Here is an 8,462-nt window from a genome sequence, read left to right as displayed (position 1 = left end):
ACACAACTGTCAAAGATAATGTAAAATGGAAAAAGCTACTGCTCCAAAACATACAGGAAATCCAGGAGACAATGAGAAGATCAAACCTAAGGATAATAGGTATAGAAGAGAGTGAAGACTGCCAACTCAAAGAAAGGACCAGTAAATATCTTCAACAAAATCATAGAAGAAAACTTCCCTAACCTAAAGAAAGAGATGTCCATAAATATACAAGAAGCCTATAGAACTAGAAATAGATTGGACCAGAAAAGAAACTCCTCCTGTCACATAATAGTCAAAACACCAAATGCACAAAACAAAGAAGGAATATTGAAAGCAGTAAGGGAAAAAGGTCAAGTAACATCTAAAGGCAGACCTATCAGAATTACACCAGTCTTCTCACCAGAGACTATGAAAACCAGAAGATACTGGACAGATGTCATATAGACCCTAAGAGAACACAAATGCCAGCCCAGGTTACTATATCCAGCAAAACTCAATTAACATAGATGGAGAAACCAAGATACTCCATGACAAAAGCATATTTACACAATAACTTTCTACAAATCCAGCCCTACAAAGGATAATAAAGGGTAAAGCCCAACACAAGGAGGCAAGCTACACCCTAGAAAAAGCAAGAAATTAATCATTTTGCAACAAAACAAAGAGAAGACAAGCACAAACATAATCTCACATCCAAACACGAATATAACAAGAAGCAACAACCACTATTCCATAATATCTCTCAATATCAATGGATTCAATTCCCCAATAAAAAGACATAGATCAACAAACTGGATATGGGATGAGGACCCAAGATTGTGCTGCCTACAGGAAACACACCTCAGAGAAAAAGACAGGCACTACCTCAGAGTGAAAGACTGGAAAATAACTTTCCAAGCAAATGGTCTGAAGAAGTAAGCTGGAGTAGCCATTCTAATATGGAATAAGATAGATTTTCAACTAAAAGTCACCAAAAAAGGTAAGGAAGGACACTTCATATTCATCGCAGGAAAAATCCACCAAGATGAACTCTCAATCCTAAATATCTATGCTCCAAATACAAGGGCACCTACATACATAAAGGAAACCTTACTAAAGCTCAAAGCACACATTGCACCTCGCACAATAATAGTAGGACATTTCAACACCCCACTCTCATCAATGGACAGATCATGGAAACAGAAATTAAACAGAGACATAGACAGACTAAGAGAAGTCAGGAACCAAATGGATTTAACAGATATTTATAGAATATTCTATCCTAAAACAAAAGGATATACCTTCTTCTCACCACCTCACGGTACTTTCTCCAAAACTGACCATATAATTGGTCATAAAACAGGCCTCAACAGATACAGAAAGATAGAAATAATCCCATGCGTCCTATCAGACCACCACGGGCTAAAGCTGGTCTTCAATAACAGTAAGGAAAGAATGCCCACATATAAATGGAAGTTGAATAATGCTCTACTCAATGATAACCTGTTCAAGGAAGAAATAAAGAGAGAAATTAAAGACTTCTTAGAATTTAATGAAAATGAAGGTATAACATACCCAAACTTATGGGACACAATGAAAGCTGTGCTAAGAGGAAAACTCATAGCTCTGAGTGCCTGCAGAAAGAAATAGGAGAGAGCATATATCAGCAGCTTGACAGCACACCTAAAAGCTCTAGAACAAAAAGAAGCAAATACACCCAGGAGGAGTAGAAATGATTAAACTCAGAGCTGAAATCAACCAAGTAGAAACAAAAAGGACTATACAAGAATCAACAGAACCAAAACCTGGTTCTTTGAGAAAATCAACAAGATAGATAAACCCTTAGCCAGACTAACCAGAGGACACAGACAGTGTGTCCAAATTAACAAAATCAGAAATGAAAATGGAGACATAACTACAGAATCAGAGGAAATTAAAAAAATCATCAGATCCTACTACAAAAACCTATATTCTACAAAACTTGAAAATCAGGTGGAAATGGACAATTTCCTAGACAGATACCAAGTACCAAGTTAAATCAGGAACAAACACACCATTTAAACAACCCCATAATGCCTAAAGAAATAGAAGCAGTCATTAAAAGTCTGCCAACCAAAAAGAGCCCAGGTCCAGATGGGTTCAGTGCAGAATTCTATCCCACCTTCATAGAAGACCTCATATTAATACTATCCAAACTATTCCACGAAATTGAAACAGATGGAGCCCTACCAAATTCCTTCTATGAAGCCACACAATTACTCATACCTAAACCACAAAAGACCCAACAAAGAAAGAGAATTTCAGACCAATTTCCCTTATGAATATTGATGCAAAAATACTCAATAAAATTCTCACAAACTGAAATCCAAGAGCACATCAAAACAATCATCCATCAAGATCAAGTAGGCTTCATCCCATGCATGCAGGGATGGTTTAGTAGACAGAAAACCATTGACATAATCCACTATAAACAAACTGAAAGATAAAAACCACATGATCGTGTCATTAGATGCTGAGAAAGCATTTGACAAAATTCAACACTCCTTCATGATAAAAGTCCTGGAAAAAAAACAGGAATTCAAGGACCATAGCTAAACATAGTAAAAGCCATATACAGCAAATCAGTAGCTAATATTAAACTAAATGGAGAGAAACTTGAAGCAATCCCACTAAAATCAGGGACTGCCCACTCTCTCCCTACTTATTTAATATAGTTCTCTAAGTCCTAGCCAGAGCAATCAGACAACAAAAGGAGATCAAAGGGATACAGATAGGAAAGGAAGTAGTCAAAATATCACTATGAGATGATATGATTATATACTTAAGTGATCCCAAAAGGACCACCAGAGAACTACTAAAGCTGATAAACAACTCCAGCAAAGTGGCTGGGTATAAAATTAACTCAAACAAATCAGTAGCCTTCCTCTACACAAAAGAGAAACAAGCAGAGAAAGAAATTAGGGAAACGACACCCTTCATAATAGTCCCAAAGAATATAAAATACCTCCGTATGACTTTAACCAAGCAAGTGAAATATCTGTATGATAAGAACTCCAAGTCTCTGAAGAAAGAAATTGAAGAAGATCTCAGAAGATGGAAAGATCTCCCATGGTCATGTATTGGCAGGATTAATATAGTAAAATGGCCATTTTACGAAACGCAATCTACAGATTCTATGCAATCCCCATCAAAATTCCAACCCAATTTTTCAGAGAGTTAGAAAGAACAATTTGCAAATTCATCTAGAATAAAAAAAAACCCAGGATAGCTAAAAATATCCTCAACAATAAAAAGACTTCTGGGGGAATCACTATCCCTGAACTCAAGCAGTATTACAGAGCAATAGTGATAAAAACTGCATGGTAGTGGTACAGAGACAGACAGATAGAGCAGTGGATTAAAATTGAAGACCCAGAAATGAACCCACACACCTATGGTCACTTGATTTTTGACAAAGGAGCCAAAACCATCCAATGGAAAAAAGATAGCATTTTCAGCAAATGGTGCTGGTTCAACTGGAGGTCAACATGTAGAAGAATGCAGATCGATCCATGCTTATCACCCTGTACAAAGCTTAAGTCCAAGTGGATCAAGAACCTCCACATCAAACCAGATACACACAAACTAATAGAAGAAAAAGTGGGGAAGCATCTCAAACCCATGGGCACTGGAGAAAATTTCCTGAACAAAACACCAATGGCTTATGCTCTAAGACCAAGAATCGACACATGGGATCTCATAAAACTGCAAAGCTTCTGTAAGGCAAAGGACACTGTTGTTAGGACAAATCGGCAACCAACAGATTGGGAAAAGATCTTTACCAATCCTACAACTGATAGAGGGCTTATATCCAAAATATACAAAGAACTCAAGAAGTTAGACTGCAGGGAGACAAATAACCCTATTAAAAAAATGGGGTTCAGAGCTAAACAAAGAATTCACAGCTGAGGAATGCCGAATGGCTGAGAAACACCTAAAGAAATGTTCAACATCTTTAGTCATAAAGGAAATGCAAATCAAACAACCCTGAGATTTCACCTCACACCAGTGAGAATGGCTAAGATCAAAAACTCAGGTGAGAGCAGATGCTGATGAGGATGTGGAGAAAGAGGAACACTCCTCCATTGTTGGTGGGATTGCAGACTGGTACAACCATTCTGGGAATCACTCTGGAGGTTCCTCAGAAAATTGGACATTGGACTACCTGAGGACCCAACTATACCTCTCTTGGGCATATACCCAAAAGATGCCCCAACATATAACAGAGACACATGCTCCACTATGTTCATAACAGCCTTATTTATAATAGCCAGTAGCTGGAAAGAACCCAGATGCCCTTCAACAGAGCAATGGATGCAGAAAATGTGGTACATCTACACAATGGAATATTACTCAGTTATCAAAAACAATGACTTTATGAAATTCATAGGCAAATGGCTGGAACTGGAAAATATCATCCTGAGTGAGGTAACCCAATCACAGAAAAACACACATGGTATGCACTCATTGATAAGTGGATATTTTCCCAAATGCTCAAATTACCCTAGATGCACAGAACACATGAAACTCAAGAAGGATGACCTAAATGCAAATGCCTCACTCCTTCTTAAAAAGGGGAACAAGAATACCCTTGGCAGGGAATAGAGAGGCAAAGTTTGGAACAGAGGCAGAAGGAATTCAGAGCCTGCCCCACATGTGGCCCATACATATACAGCCACCAAACTAGATAAGATGTATGAAGCAAAGAAGTGCAGGCTGACAGGAACCAGATGTAGATCTCTCCTGATAGACATAGCCAGAATACAGCAAATACCTAGGCGAATGCCAGCAGCAAACCACTGAACTGAGAACAGGACCCCCATTGAAGGAACCAGATAAAGGACTGAAAGAGCTTGAAGGGGCTTGAGACCCCATATGAACAACAATGCCAACCAACCAGAGCTTCCATGGACTAAGCCACTACCCAAAGACTATACATGGATTGACCCTGGGCTCCAACCTCATAGGTAGCAATGAATAGCCTAGTAAGAGCACTAGTGGAAGGGGAAGCCCTTGATCCTGTCAAGACTGAACCCCCAGTGAACGTGATTTTTGTGGGGAGGTTGGTAATAGGGGGAGGTTGGGGAGGGGAACACCCATGTAGAAGGGGAGGGGTTAGGGGGATATTGGTCTGGAAACCGGGAAAGGGAATAACAATTGAAATGTAAATTAGAAATACCCAAGTTAATAAAGATGGAGAAAAATAATGAATAAATTCTCTTTCAACAAATCACATGACTTGAGAGAAGAAATTCAATAATTGGCTAGGTTTAGTCAGAATCCCTTCTTCAGGTACTGAGAGGAAGATTTAAAGAAATGTCTCCAGGGCAAGAAAGAATGAAGATCAGACAAAACATTAGCTGTCCTCCACCCAAGAACCAATGACTACAAAGACCAGTCCTGTCAATGGGCCATAAGCCCGATGGGATTGGGAGAGGGGTGGATGAATCTTTGAGAATTATGCATGTTGGCATTGAGTCATCATAGCTCCTAAATGGCTAACTGCCTTTAGAGGAAAGGGCCTTATCTGAGCTGGTGGATTTCAAAAGGCTTCAAAATATATAGGACTGTACTGTGGCTCAAGGACTGTGCAGGATTTAGACTGAACTCTGGAAAAGAAAGGTGGCAACTCAGATCTGCATGAAAAAAGGGGACTCGTAAGGAAGGGGGGGGTGAGGCTTCAAACACATCATACCTAGCAAGCATCAAGGAATTTCAAACATTATAGCAGTATATTTCTCAACCTGTGGGTCTCGACCCCTCTGGGAGCTGAATGACACTTTCACAGGGGCCATCTAGGACCATCAGAAAACAGGTGTTTACAATTCATAACAGGAGCAAATTTACACTTGTGAAGTAGCAACAAGAATGATTTTTTTTTTTTTGGTTCTTTTTTTTTTTTTTTTTCTTTTTTTTCGGAGCTGGGGACCGAACCCAGGGCCTTGCGCTTCCTAGGCAAGCGCTCTACCACTGAGCTAAATCCCCAACCCCAACAAGAATGATTTTATGGTTGGGGCCACCCTAACATGAGGACCTGTATTGAAGGGTCATAGCATTGGGAAGGCTGAGAACCCCTGAACTAGACTTACTCCCTACCAATGAAGTTAGCAACACTGTCTTTCTGTTCTCCTTTCCCTGTAGTGTTCTGATTTGTAGACAATACAAAAAGATGGTCTGGAAAGATGGCTTGGCAGTTAACATACAGACAGCCAACATTCAATTCCCAGCACACATATGGTGACTCTCAGTGCTCTGTAACTCCAATTACAGGGAATTCAATCTCTCCTGAACTATGTGGACTTCAGGCACTTGTGTTATACACAAGCATGCATGCAAGCAACACACCCAAACACATAAAATGACAAAACAAATATTGTCAGTATTCAATTCTGTCTTGGCCTAAATATAGTTGAAGCTTCCTCCAACTCTTCTCTGCCTCCCCTGCCCAATCTGATTGAAACACAGGAGCAGAATTTGAGCTGGATCAGCCCATGAGCTCCGTGCAGGAAAGCATTCTTCTCCGTGCCCTGGCAAAGTAGACTGAAGCAAGCTGGGAAGGAGTGGAATGATTTTCCCTGTTTGATCATTGCCATGGATCTCAAGTCTGCATCTTTTCATCAGTGGTTTAGGACTGCCAAAAGGCAAGGACTGGGGCAGGATACCTGTCTTAGTTAGGGTTACTAACACTGTGACAAAACACCATGACCAAAACAACATGGGAAGAAAAGGGTTTATTTGGCTACATCAGTGTTCATCAATGAAGGAAATCAGGATAGGAACTCAAACAGGGTAGGAACCGAGAGGCAGGAGCCTATGCAGAAGTCACAGAAGGGTACTGCTTACTGAATTGCTCCTCATGACTTGCTTAGGCTGCCCTCTTATAGAACCCAGGTCCATCACTGCAAGGGTGGCTCCACCCACTAAGGACTGAGCCCTCCCCCTACAACCATTAATTAAGAAAATGCTCTACTGGTTTACCTGAAGCCTGAGATTATAAAGGTGTTTTCTCAATTGAGGCTTCTTCCTCTCTGATGACTCTAGCTTGTGGCAAGTTGACATAGCTAATACAATTCCCTATTCTAAATGCTACTGGAACTTATAAGTAGAGGTGAGAAACAATGGTCACTAAGAAGAGAATGAAGCCTGAGAAGAGGCACAGAACAGATAAGGGTGGAGAAGGAAGAGCTAAAGAAAAGACTGAGAGCAAGCAGGTGCAGTCTGGGAAGAGCCTAGACCCACTGGCCTGGAGCCAGAAGGACCTTGTTTTGTGCCTTCCGTTGACCAATTGCTGGACAGAACTTATTCTCTTTTAACTGCCATTTCCTCATCAATAGAACAAGGATAACAAAGCTTTTGTTGTGTTGTAAGAATTAGTAAAACATGTAGTTAAGTGCCTGGGGCTTCAGACGCTGCTTGGTGACATTCCAGTGTGAGTCCTTCAACAGATCAACCCCATTGAGCCATAATTCCATTGTGTCTAAAACAGAACTGATAAAAGGAAAAGCACCTGGCTTATTGGGTGTAGTGAAGACTGAGTTAGGGAATGCACAGACAAGCTCAACAATAGCTGGCAAGAGTGAACGTCAACAGGTATTAATGATATGATGGCTTACCAACAGTTCTAATTGGATTAGTTACACTGCAGCTGTCTGTATGGCATGTGGGTCAAACAGAAATGACTGACACAAGAGGAGAAGATACTACTTTTCTTGTGACAAGAACCCATAAGCCAAGAGCCTTCAGAGTAGGTAATGTGGTATTGCAAAATCATCACCATCGAGTTGGGCACCGTGGAGCACGACATTGGGAGTCTGAGGCAAGTGGACCTCTGTGAGTTCAGGGCCAACCTGGTTTACATAGAAATTTCCAGGCCAACCAGAACTACATAGAGAGAACCTGTCTCAAAACCAAACAAATGAATAAATAAAACAAAACAACAGCAATAATGGTAACAACCACAACAACAAAAGTTATAAAGGACCTATCCTCTTTTCTGTCTTCACATTCAGCCTATGGCTGTTTCCCAAGTTGGGTTGTTCCCCCATGGAGCAAGATGGTCACATCCAGAGGACCTACCTTACAGTCACCACTCATGAGAGACAAGATGGAAGTGATCACCCCTTTTTACAAAAGGACTGCTTCATGAATATTTGTGTCACCCTTGTACAGGGACCATGCTAATCTCTGTATCAACCCAATTAGTATATGTGTTGCCAAAGCAAGTGCTATCCTTTTTTAAGACAAAGGAAAACTTTTCTGGGCTCTCTCCTGCGCCAGCAGTTTCTTCATCTCTCATTAGGTAGGAGTTGCACACACTGAGAGCTAAGCTCCTCGCTTGCCTCAGAAGAGACAAAGTCATGGTTCTCTTAGCAATACAGATGTATGCGCTGTGTTGTCATTGTGTGTTTTGAAAGTGGTCCACCATGAGCTACATTATGAATGACAGTGTGAACTGTGGGCTA

At 40.6% G+C, this 8,462-nt stretch overlaps 1 pseudogene; it reads right to left on the bottom strand.

Moving 5' to 3' along the window:
• Positions 1-8,124: 8,124 nt before the first annotated feature.
• On the bottom strand, positions 8,125-8,223 carry LOC116885087 (annotated as a pseudogene).
• Positions 8,224-8,462: the final 239 nt, after the last annotated feature.

This window comes from Rattus rattus, chromosome 15 (genome assembly GCF_011064425.1).
Source record: "Rattus rattus isolate New Zealand chromosome 15, Rrattus_CSIRO_v1, whole genome shotgun sequence".
NCBI lineage: Eukaryota > Metazoa > Chordata > Mammalia > Rodentia > Muridae > Rattus > Rattus rattus.
Note: the sequence above shows the minus strand (reverse complement) of the source record. Positions and strands in the feature narration are given on the sequence as shown.